General features: G+C 45.2%; 1 protein-coding gene across 3 annotated transcripts in view; it reads right to left on the bottom strand.

Annotated features, from left to right (window-relative positions):
• LOC104146214 (S-adenosyl-L-methionine-dependent tRNA 4-demethylwyosine synthase TYW1) overlaps positions 1–14,563 on the bottom strand; it is a 115,969-nt gene that overhangs the window by 17,762 nt on the left and 83,644 nt on the right. The window lies entirely within an intron of this gene.

Here is a 14,563-nt window from a genome sequence, read left to right as displayed (position 1 = left end):
AGAATCATGTATGTCATCCTCCCTAACCATGCTCCAGGGAAGCTCTGCTAGCCTTATAGTGCTGGCTCTCCCTGCTTCCAGCTGTTAAATTTAATTATCAGACAGTTAAAACAGCCTGTCTACCTCCTGCTACTTTCGCTTGTAGACAATCGCTGCAACTGCCCCAGACCAAGATGATTTTGGTAATGAAGGTTAAAGATAGCCCATACGCTCAGAAGTCTTATTTTCTGTCTTTCTTATAGTACCTGTGTAGCGAGAACCAGGTAACCATAACTAGCCCTGTGCTACCAGAACATGCATTTTTGCAGTTGCAATGTACTGGAGATTTTGAATTAAATACTCTTTACATAACAGTTTGGATCTGGAGATCTCAAGGTTCTGTGATTACAGGTCATTTTACAGAACAAGCAGGACCCTCCCTGTGTTTCTTTAAAAAATGGGCATTTGCAAAGCATAATCTATCCACACATATTAGCTGGGCAGAGTTCCACAGGGCACCAGTGCACAGATCATGCATTGGCAGAGATGTGGTTTACTAGGAGAAAGTAGATGCAGACGCTGGCAGCGTAGCAGCAGCTTGAGGCCAGAGAAATAGCAGATTTTTTAAATACCTTTCCTTCCAAAGAAAAGGGGGAAAAAATCTCTTTGCAAGTGTGCAAAACATCTTTCTCTTCTCTGCATGCGCACAAAACGTGCAGTTCCTGAGAGCGAGCACAAAGAGTAAAACCACTAAAAAAATTTAAATGGCATGAGCGTTGGATGTCTCTGAAACTTGAGATCTTCTGAAGATAAATGTCAACTGTAAGTGCAAACCACAGGGAAAGAACCAGGTTTTAGAGGTGCAAAAGCTGTAAATTTGCATGCTCCACTGCTTATCCAGTGCCATTTCACACATGGCGTTCTTTAAACAGCCTTCCCTAAACCAGAAACAACTCCATGGAGGCAAAAGCATCTTCATCAGGGTAAAAACAGAGTTCCCCTCCAGTAGAGGAAACAGGCTTTCCTCCTGCCCCTCTACTCTTCTAAGCTGGTTTTCTACAGAAACCAGCAAGTGAAAACCTCTGGGAGGGAGGGACGTGGCCTTGCCTGTTTTTACAGCCTGGGGAAAAAAAGGAGACTAAGATTTGCACAGGGACATGGAGGAGGCAGCGGGGAACAAGGATGGGAGCCCTGGACAGCACCTTGGCACTGTTGCCCTACCAAAACCTCATTGGCCTAATTCAGCCTCCTTTGCCTCTGGTCTGCTTCTTTTCACTGCAGCAGCACCCTGTCGACTGCCAGTTAGAACAGCACATAGCAGAACTGTAAGAGAAAATTCCCAGGCTAGATAAAGGTCCTGCTCTTTTCTGGTTTTCATTCACTCCTCAGGAGCCCCGAGAAGAGGCAGAAGGATCCAAGCCACTCAGCAGTGAGCTCCCAGTTTAAAGGCAACCATGGCTCAGACTGCAAGAGCTCATTTGTGCAGAGCTAGCTCTGCCCCTGCTATGCATCTGTTTTCACAGATTTAATATTCCACAATGAACATCGATACTGGCATGAAAACGAACATGAAACCTCAGAAGACCACGAGATTTTAGAAATCAGGTGAAGAATTCCACTTAACCTCCTATGTCTAGCTGAAGAAACACAAATCACCCACTTCCAAGCCTATTTGTAGTTTTCTGGCTCTGTATCAGCAGCATTATCTGCATGGATTTCTGTAGATAATTCACTGAATGCTTTTCAGCGTGTGGTGATACCATTTTAATGAAGATGTTGACTAGGCTTCTCCTTGCTTTTCCCCCCACACTTCACGTAAATGAGAAGACAGCTGGGCATTCGGTGCTCTTGACCCCCATTAAAAAGAAGAGAGAGTAGGGGCATTTATCCAAACTGCTCAATATTCCCTCACCTTAAACTGGCCTCTGAGCACACACGTGACAGTGCCTGAACAAATCTGGGCTGAGGGAGTCCAGGCCAAGAACAAGATACAAAAATAGCGTTGGCAAAGTAAACTGGCCCAAATCTGGCCCTAAGAAACAAGGAAGGATCAGGGAGGTAGTAGGCACTGCATGAGGACAGGACATGGAGGCAGATGCTCTCATACCCGTCAGGCAGTTTGCAGGAGCTAAGCGAGCAACTCAAAGCCCATTAATTATACACCTTCAGGTTAGCCAGTGCAAACACCTGAGGGTACAAATACATAAGCAGAGAGGAAGGTTATCAGTTAAGGGGTGGAATGGCAATGCCAAATGCAATTAAAACAAACCAAAAACCAAATACCTTCCAAGCACTTGCTCTGAGTGTTACTGTTCAGAACAGGATCAGCGAGGAAGAACTGCTCTAATCTTTCCTTGTCGTTAGGCATTTTAAGAGAACAAGTGAGAAGGGGGGCAGGGCTACTGAGTTGTATCGTGAAGGACTGATCTTTAAATCTGTATTCACTGGCACAGTCCTGGACACCTGAAAAATCTCTTTGGCCTTCTTTAAACTATATGCACACAAGTGTCCACTGCTCATTTAATGAACTCACAGATTGATTCCCAGTGTTGAAGACTGCTATACACTAAGTACATAGGCAGACACCCAAAACCATAAATGCTTGTGTAAAAACTCACTACAGCTCACATTAATCTCGCATCCTTTTGCTTAAATTAATTCAATAAATATTGGGAACTGTTTGAAAAAAAGGCCATCTATAACTCCATCTCTTGCACACACACAAGGAAGAAGAAAATCCAGGCTTAAGCTGGTGCTACAGAAAACTTTTCTTGCTTACTTATGTGCAGAATTTATTTCATCACATTAAAAAGCAGCTTGTGCTTTTTGGTCAAAGGCCATTAGAACAACCTAAGAATTTATATAATCCTACCAATCAGTTAAGAGTCCAGGCTGCTTTGTGAAATGCTGAAAAAGCTGAAGTAATTGCCACAGCAAGAACACTCACAGGAAGCATCGAGGGTAAGACTAATTTGTGCTGATTGTGGATCTCACATCTGCCTGCTGCCTGTCAGCTAGGAGGGCAGCCCCATTGCTTGCTCACCTGCCAAAGACCTCCAGCCTCTCCTATCGCTTCTACCTTGCTGACTTTGCACCAATAAAGGCTGCATAGCGCTGATGAAACTTCTACCCCAATCCAAGACAAAGAGTGCCCACGGGACCCGTCAGGCAGGCTGACGTCACGAGGGCTAGAACTGCAACATGTATCCTTTTGAGGTTGCAAGGGACCTCTGGAGATCAGCTAGTCCTACCTCCCTGCTCAGGTAGAGTCACCTAGAAGAGGTTGCCTAGGACCATGTCCAGACGGGTTTTGAATATCTCCAGGGTAAGAGATTCCACAGCCTCTCTGGATAACCTGTGCCAGTGCTCTGTCACCCTCCCAGTAAAGAAGTTTTTCCTTATGTTCAGATGGAACTTCCTGTGGTTCAGTTTCTGCCTGTTGCCTCTTGTCCTGTCACTGGGCACCACACAGAAGAGTCTGGCCTATGAACTTATATCTTCCCTTCAGATGCTTAAACACATTCATCAGACCCCACCCTCAGCCTTTCCTCATAGGAGAGATGCTCCAGTCCCTACATCATCTTCATAGCCCCCTGCTGGACTCTCTCCAGTAGTGCCATGCCTCTCTTGCACTAGGGAGCCCACAACTGGACACAGTACTCCAGCTATGGCCTCACCAGTGCTGAGGAGAGGGGCAGGATCACCTCCCTCCACCTGCTAGCAATGCTCTGCCTAATGCAACCCAGGATACCTTTTGGCCTTCTTGGCCACAAGGCCACACTGCTGGCTCATGCTCAACTTCCTGTCCACCAGCACTCCCAGGTCCTTCTCTGCAGAGCTGCTTACCAGCAGGTCAACCCCCAACCTGTACTGCTGCATGGGGTTCTTCCTTCCTAGACACAGGACCCCGCACTTGCCTTTCTTGAACTTCAGGAGGGTCCTCTCCATCCAGCTCTCCAGCCTGCCCAGGTCCCTCTGAATGGCAGCACAGCCCTCGCGTCTATCAGCCACTCCCTCCCAGTTGTGTAGCATCAGCAAACTTGCTGAGGGTGCACTCTGCCCCCTTCATCCAGGCCATTGATACTGGACCCAGCATTCACCCCTGGGGGACACCACTAGCTACAGGCCTCCAACTAGGCGCTCTGCCACTGATCGCAGCCCTCTGAGCTCGGCCATCCAGCCAGTTCTCAATCCACCTCGCTGTCCACTCATCCAGCCCGCGCTTCCTGAACTTGCCTATGAGGATGTGATGGGAGACAGTGTCTAAAGCCTTGCTGAAGTCACTGCTCTGCCCTCATCTACCCAGCCAGTCATCCCCTCACGGAGGGCTATGAGGTTGGTCAAGCATGATTTCCCTTTGGTGAATCCATGCTGACTACTCCTGATCAACCTTTTTGTCCTTGGAAATGGTACCTAGGATGATCTGTTCCATCACCTTTCAGGGGATGGAGGTGAGGTTGACTGGCCTGTAGTTCCCTGACTCCTCCTTCTTGCCCTTTTTGAAGACTGGAATGACATTTGCTTTCTTCTAATCCTCAGGCACCTCTCCTGGTGGCCATGACCTGTCAAAGACGATGGAGAGTGGCCTTGCAACAACATCATCCAGTTCCCTCAGCACTCATGGACGTATCCCATCAGGGTCCGTGGACTTGTGTATATCTAGTTTGCTTAGGTGTTCCCTAATCACATCCTCCTCCACCACCAAGGGAAAGCCTTCCTTTCTCCAGGCTTTCTCCCTGCTCTCCAAGGCCTGAGATTCCTGAGGGCCAGTCTTGCCAATAAAGACTGAGGTGAAGAAGGCATTCAGTATCTCTGCCTTTCCTCTATCCTTTGTCATCAGGGCCCTCGCCCCATTTAGCAGCAGGCCCACGTTCCCCTAGTCTTCCTTTCGTTACTGACGTATTTATAGAGGCTTGTTTTGTTGTCCTTGACAACCTCTGCCCAATTGAACTCGAGATGGGCCTTGGCCTTCCTTGCCCCACACCTGCATACTTGGACAATGTCCCTTTATTCCTTCCAGGTTACCTGTCCCTCCTTCCACCTTCTGTATACTTCTTATGTTTGGCCATTCTTCAGCTTGGAGGAAGTGATCCTTGCCTATCAACTAGCCTCCTTGGATCCCTCTTCCTTCTAGGACCCTATCCCAGGAGATTCTTCCAAGTAGGTCCCTGAAGAGGCCAAAGTCTGCTCTCCCGAAATCTAGGGTTGTGATCCCACTCTTTGCTCTGTTCCCTCCTCTCAGGCTAAGGTTGCCCCCAGCCTTTACATCTCCAGCCAGCCCTTTTTTTTTTTGTAAGTATGAGACCGAGTAAGAGCATCTCTCCTTGTTGCCTCCTCTATCACCTGTATCAGGAAGTTGTCATCAAGGCTTTCCAGGAACCTCCCAAATTGCTCATGCCCTGCTGTGTTGTCTTCCCAGCAAATGTCAGGGTGGTTGAAGTCCCCCATGAGGACCAGAGCTTGTGAACATGAGACTATTTCCAGATATCTCTAGAAGGCCTCATCTACTACTTTTTCCTGATTAGGTGGCCTGTAGCAAACTCCAACAACAGTGCCACGTTAGGCTGCCCCTTAATCCTTACCCATAAGATCTCGGTCAGCCCATCATCCAGCCCTAGGCTGAGCTCCACACATTCCAGCTGCTCTCTCATATAAAGCGTGACGACCCCTCCTCCCTTGCTGGCCTGGCCTGTCCTTCCTAAAAGCCTGCATCCATCCACTGCAGCATTCCAGTCATGTGAGCTATCCCACCACGTCTCTGTAATTGCAATGAGATCATAGCCCTGTGTCTGCACATAGATCTCTAATTCCTCCTCTTTATTTCCTGTGCTTCATGCATCTGTAACCTCAAAACTAGTCACTGAATTAAGAAGCGATATTGCTCAAAAGATTTTTCATCTATGATTTAACTGTCCATCTGCATTAAATTAGCAGAGACATAAAGGGTTCTTGTGGCAGTTCTTACTCTACCTCCCTTCACAATCATCTGTTACACCAAATAGACTGAAGGAGAAAGCGCTGAGGTGGAACATGTATTCCTATTGTGCCTTACATTAAGCCAAGACATGAGCACTGCAGGTTTATATGATTTACTTGCAACAGAAGCTCAAGTCCTATAGGTAATTGCAATATCCATTCTCCGCTGCAGCTTAGTCGATGCACTGAGATGGCCACTACTCAATGAACCCAGCTCCTCAAACTCTCCAAAAACTGTACTAGGACAAAGCAATTCCTTCTAATCTCAGTCTCATAATTTTGTGATTAGTTGCTCTATTAATTTGGAGATTCAATCACTTGAACCTCCCAAATTTGATTTAGTTTTAGCTGTGACCTCAATTTCACTACTGCCTTGTCCCATCTTTAATTAGCTTACTAAAATTCTCATAAATTAGCTCAGCAGTGCATGGCTTGCTAAAGTATCTTTTTTGTTTATTTCTTCCTTTCCAGCTAAAATTCATAAAAGGCTCATAGAACTAGTTTAACCTGTCATATTGCAACACAGGTCACAAACCCAAGGGCACCCACAAGGGTAAATTCACATTAAGAAACTTGGCTCCTCTTCCCGACAAATGCTCAAATCCCCCATAACTCTCCAGGTAGTTTTATCAACTTTGCTCTTTGGTTGAGCTATTTTATTCCAGTCACAACATCCTATCAAGCATGGGTCTTTAAAATAGAGCACACACAATCCTGTGGATGATTATGTTTCGAGTTCTTATGTTTTCTCTGCAAAGAACACTTCTATTTCTTTTAAATGGTATTTGCAACTGCATTATGCTCATGGCACCTGGTCTGGTCTAACATTACATTCTCAGGACCTAATTCAGCTACATTAAAGTTGAATGTGTCATGTCCAGCATTAAACAGGGACAGGTTCTTTGCAAACATTTAAAATTAGAGCAAGGTGAAACACAGCGCCAGGCAGATTCTTAAACAGGGCTACAGAGAAACAGCATCATGCTAATTAGAAACCATACAAGTTCTGGAAGCAATTGCTTTCTCATTTTTTAATTTATGATGGACCTCCTCTATTAATCTGCCCAAGCAAAGGCTATTAAAGCGGCGCACCATAACTCAGAGCCAGTGTGGAAACAGGTTCGCTGTGCACAACAGAAGACAAGCTGGGGGAGCGCTAAACAGGGAAGTACATTAATTTTTTAGCCCAGCTCTGAAAGTCTGGGAAAGATTTTAAATGTGCTTATATTAGAGCAGCCAGCCACGCAAATAAAGGGATATGTATCTCCAGAGTTCAGCTGTATAGACACAGCTCCATATAGCAGTATTTTCCCTCGTTCATTATACAGATTATGATTTGAGCAGCATGAAAAATGTATGACTACAGAGGGGGAAAATTCTTAGGAAGCTACAACATGACTCATTCCTTTAATAAACTTCAAAGATATCATTTACAAGCAAAAAAAGCACACAGGCAAATGGAATAACTAAGTACTTGGATGGCTGATTAATTCGCATGCACAAATCAATGAAAATCAGCTTAGCAGCACACAGAATGAAAGCACATCAGCTTTCAACTTCCTCAAGCTTCTTAAAACTTGAGTTAATTAACAGTGCTGATACCACTTATAAAACACGAACAGTTGATTAGGGCGGTCATGTTATATTTTTCAGTAATATATGAAGACAGTTATTAAGACATCGACTATTAAAAAAAGAAACCATTCTATTGTACACCACAGTTCCTATATTAACTTCCGTGCAGTAGAAACATCATTGATGCTGCCTCTTAATTACTTTTTAATATGGGTGTTTTTAGCATACTAATTATGCTACGCAGCTTTTGACAAATACCTTGAAACGCAGAGGCCTGTTGAAAAGCATCTCAAATACTCTTGGTTATGCTGGTAAGAATCCAAAGCAACTGCACTGAGCCTGCTCTGGATTTACATGCTGCCAAAACGGAGCTGAACATTCACAACTGTATTTAAGTAACGTCTTGTGCCAAGATAATTATCACTGGGGTGACTGAGACACACGAGAAGCCCATGACGCCTTCTGCTCAGCGCATTTCTTCCACTGAGATCTGGCTCCTCGCCGGAGATCTCAGCAGCCACCAATCATTTTAATCCGCAGGGCTACGAAGGAAGATTACTAGGGAACTAAATATGACAGAGCTTTGTTTCTTTCCTCAGATAAACTCCAGGCTTCCCAACTTAACTATGGAACAAGAGAATGTTCTTAACTTCTAGCCCACAAATTAAAAATTTGTTAAATTGAGGCCTGTGAAATAACAGAAGAACAAAGTGCGGTCCAAGTGCTTCAGATAACTGCTGAGTGACAGAGCCACTGTTCAAAAATTGGGACACTCTTGACTAAAGACAAACATAAACTGCCTCAAATGACATGTTGATAGATCACACTCCCTGCAATAAAAATGCTTATTACTTGGGCATCACTGTCGTTTAAATTATATACACAAGCTCTCATGCATGTCTGCTCCTCATTGGAATGGATTTGGGCTCAATGGTTGTATTTTAACAGTCATTTTCAAATTGACTTAACAAAGGACATCAGCTTATTGTGTTAGTTGGATCTGAAAGGCAGGAGTGGAAATGGTTAGCCATGCAGCAAAGCCACAATATTGTAACACAAGCTCTCCAGCTACGACACATGTACGGCTACACGCAGATCTGTGCTGCAACCACTCATAAATCTTCAGAGACTTCCTTGAAGTCAAAGGATCTCCTTATATAAAGGCTAAACTCTGAGATGCTGGTCACAAAATTTCACTCCAGCTTTTTGAAATGGACTACGTAGATATTGAAAGACAAATGTCTACTCTTAAAATCACTCAAATCCCTGCTCCTTACACCCTGTAAAGAGAGAATGCAAAGAGGGAGTAGGAAGAAGTAGACTTCAAGCTAGGCAGTGACTTGCTTTGCTACAACCCGCTCCCACAGTGCTTCAGTTTCCTCATCTGCAAAATAGGGAAAATGGTGCCAGCCCCCTTCCTTGGCAAGGAAGCCCTCAGAGCCACGGACAGAAAGCAGTTCCCTGACAGTTTTTAATTAGACTTTGTTAACTGAGCACAGCAACATCAGGATTGGGCCATCATATGTAACCACTCTCTCTACACTCTTCATGATCTACATTTTCCTTGGTCGTATCCAAAAGCCTCACTAGTCTAATGCCATTTCCAGGGCTTATGCTTTCCACGTATCTTGGATATTAACCTCTACTGAAACATGAAAATAGACGAGACTAATGTATTTTACCCTGGATTTTCATTAGGCTTGCATTTGCACCCAAGCCTGGAGCTAGACAGGAAAATCCCTCCCCGACTTCAGAAACATATTTGTATCAAAACATAGGCCTGGTTTAAAGATTGAATTTACAATGAAACCATGTGGCAGGTTCACTTGAAAATTCAAGATTTAATCATTCACCTACATTTTAAGTGAAACTGGTTCCCTGCCTCTTGTCACCCAGATGTTAATAATTAGAGAAGCTGATTTCAGCAGAGGCTCTTCAGAACCTGGTCCAAAGCAGGCAAGGCCACATGCAGCCTCACACTGCAGCCCAGGGACACTGGGATGTGTCCAGACATACCTAGACCCCTTTCGGTGATGGATTGCCATGCAGACCTCTAGTACACCTGGGGAGATGGGGAGGTTGTGGAGCATTTGTGTAGCCCTGCGCAGTCCTGTTGCAGCCCGCACACTACCTACATGGCCGCACTGAACCATCAATGTCTTGTGCTTTGTCCATGCGACAGGCGGTCATGCCGTTGGACCCGTAGCTTGCCGTTTAGAGAAAATGGCAAGCAGACAATGTTTCTTCAGGCATGAAAATTATGCATTGCTTGGATTTATTTCATAGCAATTGCTGGGACAGGTGATTTTTACCTTTTTCTCTTCATCTAAATGAAGAGTCTGAATAGCTTTTTGACAGGTGGGGGCAATTGCTTTGTGTAATTAAAAACTCATTAAAGCAGAGCTCATTTTCCTCTTTATTTTAAGCACTTAAATAATCTTGCTGTTTAATATGACAAGGGTGAGCAGACCGGGATAGATACTTCCCTCTGGTCCTTGCTTCCAGACATTCACTTGGTCATTTTAATTTCATAGCAAAGCCTCAGACACCGAGAGCAGGAACCACACTTCCAAAACGTCTTTCCTAGCTCTGCTTGACACCAAGTCTACACGTTAACCGTGCCCTCAGTGCTAGGGTGCTGAGCTGGAGTGAGAGCTCTAAGATCCTCAGGGACAGTGGTTTCAAGCACTCAAAAAATTGATTTGACGAAAGCTTTGAGGAAATTCTGCACAATGCCACAAAGCTCATCTCTACTCTGCCAAACTCCTGGCTTCAAACAGCTCCATGGTATGAACAGCCTTTGAGCAAATGACACACCAGGCTGGCATTTTCTATGATGAAAAGGACGGAGAGAAACAGCAAGGCTTTGCTCGGGCAGGAAGCCACGCTGATATTCAGACAGCTGCAAAATAAAGCTTCACTTTAGCAAATAAAGAGCCCTGTCCTAGGGGAGCTTCGTTTCACTTGCAGCACTCTGACCAAAACAACCGGACCTCCCCCAGCAGTGCCGAAGCAGGTCCAAAATGCAGAACCAGGTTTGCAAGGCTATGCACTTTACATCCATGCTTACGTGCACGCAGTCTTAAAGCTATTGATGGTGTGGAGAGAACGCATGGACAGAGCCACAGTTAAAGCAAGCAAGAGTACCTGGCTGCTCTGTCATCTGTCTGTGTCGATAAAAGGACTACAGTGGATTTTTCTGTGCTCACATTAAAAGTTAGTCTGTTTTAGAGAATGTGCAGCACACTCCACTTTCATATTTTTGAATGCATTCTGTAAGACTCAATCATATTTCACTTCAAAATACTCTAGCTCCTTTTGTTTAGGAAGAAATACAAATGGTAAAGCACTGCATATTAACAGAAACCTCTGGCTTTTTAGATAAAAACAAAGTCACTGCAAAAAGATGAATTGCATGTTCTAGATGTTAATAATCAATTTTGCATAACTGATAGTGACATTATGACATTAAAACTGAGATTAATGCAGTAAATAAAATTGATGTGTATTTAGCAACCACAAGACTGATTCTTCCTTTACTTGGGTTTTACACAAGGGTAACCAATGCTGATTTCTACTGGCTTAAATAAGAGAATAGGGTCCCACAGAGTTACACTGCTGTAAGATACTCATGTAAAGGAGAACAAGTATTAAGCCCTGCAAGAATCCAAATCTCTACCCACTCCACCCCATGAGCCTCTCTGGAGCAACAGGGGATTAGCTACATTCATTTTAAATGAACGTCATTTATCTCAAGTATTTAACCAGGAAATCCTGCTGAGATGAGCCTCATTTTCTAGCAGATGCTTTGCAGTATCTATCTTCTAATATTGTTTGTTTACTCGCTTTAAGCAGGATCTAGTCTTTGCCTTTTTAACCTGGCACACTGAGGTTTTGAAGGGGGGGAAAAATGATAAGCCCTACTCAAAAGCCAAATATATTCTTCACTGTTCTTCATTCTCAAAGGAACACAAGAGACTCCGTTCGATCAAAAAAGACGAAGCCTTTTGGGGAAAATTCCCGTGTCACAAATGCTGCATGAACAACAGTGAAACAGAGTGAAATACTGCGGCTGGACTCAAGCATAGTTGCACACTGGCAGGAGCTTTTGGCCAAGCACAGAGCATTACGTAAAAGAGTGCACATAGAGGAATATGGTACAGCAATAACGAGTCCAAGATTGAACACTCCTCAACCCTGCCTGTCTTCATTTGGGTGAGAACACCTTACGTTGTGTACCGCTGTGTCAAGCACCACTAACGCCACCGCAAGACTGTATTTTGGGGGGCTTAGCAGGGCAGGTTGATGTGCGTTCTGCTGGCTGCACCAAGGCAGCAGGGGGAACCCTGCTTGGCTGCAGCACTGCAGGGTGCTGGGGCAGGAAAGCAGGTTTCCAGGAGGTGCTCCCACCTGCCTATACCTGTGGGATTGTATCTCAAGTCTACTGAAGATGACCGCAGATTTCACGACATACAGTGGTTTTTTTTTTTTCCCCCTTGCAGTCAGTCTGCAGAGGGATCCGCTCACCCTTTATTCCAGGGCAGCCAAACATCCCAGCGAGAGAGACTGCAGCTCTTTGCTTCACCCCCAGGTGCACAAGCGATGAAGCAATTTGAAGCGTTCTTGAATCCAGTTTGCTCAACAGCGCAGTTCAAAGGTTTGTAAGACAACTCTGAAATCACTGTAGCGGCTGCAAGCCTCAGTAACCCTGCCGTAAGAGAGGGCTGATCTTGTGAGCACAGGAGGGTAGCCTCCTAATTCAGCACAGGGGCACCAAGGTGAGGGTTTGAGTGCAGGCGCACCAGCAGTGCCAACGCCACTAAGGGGGGTGGTCGTACAACAGCAAAAAATCCCCTGCTAGTCCGTCAACATTTAAGAGAAGGACAGCAAAATGAGGATGCCGTCCGTAAGAGGCAGGCACTCTGTCACTCTCTTCTGTTGGTATTTCGCTGGAGTCTCTTGTTACCCTGCAGCAACACAATTGTTTATTATCCACTTTGGAACATGACGCTTATTCCTTCCGGCCAAGAGACAAAAAAAGGGAAAAACTGGTTCCACTTTTGAGGTAAGAAACCATGTAATCCACACGCTTTTTAAAGTCACAGAGACAGTGCAGCAAGAGGGGGAAGCTACTGTGCCTCCCTACCGAGCAAAACCTTCCCTGCTTTAGAAACACCGCTCCTTAGCGGAAACCGGCAGATGAAACTATGCGGAACAACTAAGGCCACTGACTGGACTAAGACTATATTTAGCGTGAGCTACTTTCCCTCTGCAGGGCAGTAAATGCCCACCTTTCAGAACATCACACTTGCTCCAAAGATGCAAAGATGAAAGGAAACTTTGTTAAAAATAAATAAATAAACAAACTCATCCCCAAATAAAAACATCGGATTAAAAAAAATCTGTGAGCAAAGCCTTTTGTGCCTCGTTAGCACCAATTTAGGGCCTGTTTAAACACAATCAAGCGTCAAGCCAATACTCCCCTCCAGAAAAGCCATCATAAAGTTCCCTGATATTTTAAAGGGATGGAAATACCATTCAAAGCCCAAACGTCCTGCTGGCACCTGGAGATGCCCCATTCGTTTCAGACAGTGGAAAGATGAGTCCAGTTCCCGCTCTGAATGGGCATCGCCTGCAACGCTGTGAGTCACGGTGCAGGTCACGCTTCAAGCCCTGCTTCCTGTCTCCAAAATTAAGATAAAAAGACAGCACCATGCTACTTAAAAGCTCAAATAAAAGGAAAAAATGAGGGCTATTTCAGAACGTGCTGGAGAATGGTGTAGCCAGCTTGCTGACAGGCTATTCCTGTTGGTGAATATGCAAAGCAATTAGTGTGTTTCATTGTACTCAACTGCTTGCTTTTGTCATGAGGGGCTTAGTGTCAGCAGTAGGTATAGTTGCAAGAGCTTTGGAAAACTGTCCCCCCTCCTTCCACCAGGATGCCAATTAAGACCAAACTTCGTTGGGATCCTGGAAGCATACAAATTGTGATGAAGTTGTGAAACTCTGTATCGCACTTCTTAATGACAGCTGTAACTGGGGAAGGAAATAAGCCGCTCTCCCCATTTCTTCAAGCCTAAGTACAGACCAGGGAAATACATGCTGCATCCTTCCAAAAGGCTTAAACCTGAGTTCCCCTGTGTCCCCGAGTACTGTTCTTGGGGTTTTAAAGACCCATGACCTTCCGCGTAACAACTTCACAGAGCTTTTGTGGCCATGGTATAGGAACAACATTGACCTTTTTTAATGAGGAAAAAACTGAGGTGCAAAGTGCTCGTTCTCCTTTACTACAAGGGGGAAAGCCATGAGCTGGTTGGGATTAGCATCCCATGAGAGCCAGGCCAGGAAGACAAAGCTGTGCAAGCGCTGCAGAACAGAAATACGTACCTGCTGGAATACTTCTTAAAGTATGACGTTTACATCAAAGCATCCTGCCTGCAAATCTAAATAAGTAACATCAAACAGTACAAACCTTTTTTAAACAGATGGCAAACTTAAACTTATACCAGTCCAAGACACGTCCCAAATCCACGCAACACCCGTGCCCATCTGCCTTCCTTGTCACGCAACCCCTCCAAAATGCTGGTGCAGCCTGCTGTTGGCAGGTTAATGACGAGCCAGGCGTTCCTAGACTGAACCCTCAGCTGCGTTACTGTGTTATGTGGTAGACTGAACCCTCAGCTGCGTTACTGCGCTATGTGGTAGACTGAACCCTCAGCTGCGTTACTGCGCTATGTGGTAGACTGAACCCTCAGCTGCGTTACTGCGCTATGTGGTAGACTGAACCCTCAGCTGCGTTACTGCGCTATGTGGTAGACTGAACCCTCAGCTGCGTTACTGCGCTATGTGGTAGACTGAACCCTCAGCTGCGTTACTGCGCTATGTGGTTTTCGGGAATGTCATGTAGCCCCTCCATTCATAGGTTTGCAAGCAGGGTGAAATACTACATATCCCTCCCTCAGAGGGAGCCATTGCCAGCCAAGATCTGAAAAACACTTTGAAGCACTCACAGAGTGCAGAGAAGATGTTTGTG

The sequence above is a fragment of the Struthio camelus genome, chromosome 16 (assembly GCF_040807025.1).
Source record: "Struthio camelus isolate bStrCam1 chromosome 16, bStrCam1.hap1, whole genome shotgun sequence".
Taxonomy (NCBI): Eukaryota; Metazoa; Chordata; class Aves; order Struthioniformes; family Struthionidae; genus Struthio; species Struthio camelus.
The sequence above is the reverse complement of the archived record's forward strand: the minus strand, read 5'-3'. Positions and strand labels throughout refer to the sequence as shown.